Below are 3,193 nucleotides of genomic sequence, written 5' to 3' on the forward strand. Positions count from 1 at the left end.
CCAGCTACCTGGGAGGCTGAGACAAGAGAATCACTTATCTGGTTTTCCATTGGAATAAATTTTTTCTCTCTTCTTTCTCATCTATGATCAAAACAATCTCAAAGAGAAATTATCTTTGATCATGAAATAAGGCTAATTTTATTAGGTTTGGTGTTAGTGCTGATTATTTATATAAGTGAAAAAAGAATGTTATTCTAGGGCTATAATATGGTGTGTGTGCTGGTTATTTATATAAGTGAAATGAGTGTTATTCTGTAATACAGGGCTTCTTAAATTTGCTTAAATTTACGCCTACTTATTTTTGTTCAGTAAATCTGTTCAAATCTAAGAGCTTTGTATGTGTTGTATTTTTATAAATCTCTCCTGTGTTCCTGATTATTTGTGTATATGTATTTAGCCAATATGTTGTTTGTTGCATATTGGTTTGAGAGTATTGTTTAAAAATATATTGTACAGATATATGTGAAAAAAAGTGGTGGGTTTTGGGTTTGTTTGCTTGGTTTTGTTTCTTTGAGACAGAGTCTCATTCTGTGGCCTTGGGTAGAGTGCTGTGGCGTCACCATATCTCACAGCAACCTCAAACTCCTAGGCTGAAGAGACCCTCTTGCCTCAGCCTCCTTCCCGAGTACCTGGACTGCAGGTGCCCACCACCATGCCGCTGATTTTTCTGTGTGTGTGTGTTATAAATGGGGGTCTTGGTCTTGCTCAGGCTGGTCTGGAACACCTGAGCTTAAGGGATCCACCTGCCACCTCCTCCCGGAATGCTGGGATTACAGGCAGAGCCAAGGCGCCCAGCCAAAATGTGCGTGTGTTATCATTGGATAATTCATATTCATGATTTACATACTCATGATTTCTACCAGTATTAAACACTATCTGCCTGCAAAGGAAGTACACTTTTACCCCCAAGAAATTAAAGCTCACAGAAATAAATCTTTCATTCCTTCCTTCCCGCTTTCTTCCTCTGCCCCATGAGAGCTCGCCCCTCCTTCTTTACTTCCCCTCCCGGTTTCGGTTTTGGTTTTTCTGTTTTTGAGACGAAGCGCTGTGCAAAACGCTAAACGTCTGGCCCGTACGGGGATCGAACCCGCGACCTTGGCGTTATTAGCACCACGCTCTAACCAACTGAGCTAACCGGCCAGCTGGCGGCGCCGCTCTTTTTCAGCCTTAACTTGCTATAGTTTAGCGTCGTACGTAGTTTAACCATTGAAGGACGTCTGCGATGTTTCCTGTTTGGGGCTATTACAAATAAAGTGGCAGCGAACATTTGTGTGTGTGCGGTTTTTTGTATGGATGCAAGTTTTCACTTCTCTGAGATAAATGCCCAGGAGTGCAAATGTTAGACTGTGTGATAGTTGCATGTTTACTTTTTAAAGAAATTACTAAACTGTAGAGGAACTGAATGATTTTTTTTATCCCCATCAAATTTCTCTCTGCATTCTCACCAACACTTGGTGTTATCACTAATCTTTTTTTACTGTAGCCATTCTGAAAGCTAGGTAGTGATACCGCATTGTGGTTTTATTTATTTATTTATTTTTTATTTGAGACAGAGTTTCACTTGTCACCCCGGGTAGTGTGCTCTGGCGTCACAGCTCACAGCAAGCGACCCTCTTGCCTCAGCCTCTCCAGGAGCTGAGTCTACAGGCGCCGGTCACAATGCCGGGCTAGTTTTTCTATTTTTCCTAGAGCAGAGTCTTAGTCCTGCAGAGGCTGGTCTCTAACTCCTGAGCTGGGGCAATCCACCTGTCCGCCCTGGGGGCTTAGTGCATTTCCCTACCAGCTGAAGATACAGAGTATCTTTCGTGTGTTTATTTTCTTGCCCTATATCCTCTTCAATGTATCCTGACTTTCTGTGTGTTGCCCACTTTCTAACTGGACTTTGTTGTTGTCGTTTTGAGATATATACAAGTCTTTTGTCAAGATACGTAATATGCAAATATTTTTTCTCGGGCGTTGTGTTGTCTCATTCTCTTCACAGTTGTGTAATGCGGAGAAAAAAAAGTTATTTTTCTTTTCTTTTTTTTTCTGGGGGGGGGGGGGGGGAAGCCAAATCTCACTCTGTCACCCAGGCTGGAGTGTCCAGGCGACAGCCTAGCTCACAGCAACCTCAAACTCCTAGGTTCAAGTTATCCTGCCGCCTCAGCCTAAGGAGTAGCTGGGACTACAGGTGCCACTAATTTTCCTACTTTTTAGTAGAGACTGGCAGAGGTGGGGGGAGTCTTGTTCTTGCTCAGGTTGGTCTTGAACTCCTGAATTCAAGCAGGAGTCCACCTCAGCCTCCCAGAGTGTTGGGATTACAAGTGTGACCCACCATGATGCCTAAGGAGTGTAAAAGTTCATTTAGCATCTTTGACCTTTTACAGATCACGTTTTTGTTGTCAAATCTAAGAACTCTGCCTAGCCCTAGGTGTCGAAGATTTTCTCCTTTGTTTTTTCTAAAAGTTTGGGGGTTTTGTTTTGTTTTAATTTCAGGCTGATGTGGAGCTCTTGAGCTCAGACGATCCACCTGCCTCAGCCTCCAGAGAGTGCTAGGTGTGAGCCACCACACCTGGCCTAAAAATTTCATATTTTAAGATTTTGACACATTTTAGTTAATTTTTGTTTAAGGCATGAGATTTATGTTGAGGTTTATTATTCTTTTTGTCTGTAAATACCCAACGGATCCAGCACCATTTATTGAAAAGATCTACTGAAAGTTTTTAATTGAAAAGTCATTTTTGGAAGGAGGGAGGGGGGTGGCGTCTTGGTGTGTGCCACACGTTTTGGGGGCAAGACATGATTGTAAGAGGGACTTTACCTAACAACTGCAATCAGTGTAACCTGGTTTCTTGTACCCTCAAGGAATCCCCAACGATAAAAAAAAAAAAAAAAAAGTTAGTTTTAAGTACTATACTTGAATCTCTTCAAGTGCTTTCATTTCATTATTTCTTTTATTATTTCATATTCCGATGTTTATACGTCTTTTCTAGCAGTTTCATTCTACCATTCTAATACCTTTTTGTTTTGCTTGATCTCTTTCTCTCTGGATACCTAAGAAGGGTGATGTTTTTCTCGTTTGTATCATTGCACTTTGGGTCTGCCAATGGAGGAGGTGAAAGATGAAGTGTCCAGGCCTGTGGCAGGTGGTCTGGCAGGTTAGCAGTTCTTGGCTGAGATACTTGAAGAAAGAAATTTCCTTGTTCTCCATTTC

General features: G+C 41.8%; 1 non-coding gene across 1 annotated transcript; it reads right to left on the minus strand.

The window, feature by feature from the left end:
* Positions 1-1,066: 1,066 nt before the first annotated feature.
* On the minus strand, positions 1,067-1,140 carry TRNAI-AAU. The gene has a single exon. It is a non-coding gene; the product is annotated as a tRNA-Ile (tRNA).
* Positions 1,141-3,193: the final 2,053 nt, after the last annotated feature.

The sequence above is a fragment of the Otolemur garnettii genome, unplaced genomic scaffold (assembly GCF_000181295.1).
Source record: "Otolemur garnettii isolate 467f Iridium unplaced genomic scaffold, OtoGar3 scaffold00019, whole genome shotgun sequence".
Classification (NCBI taxonomy): domain Eukaryota; kingdom Metazoa; phylum Chordata; class Mammalia; order Primates; family Galagidae; genus Otolemur; species Otolemur garnettii.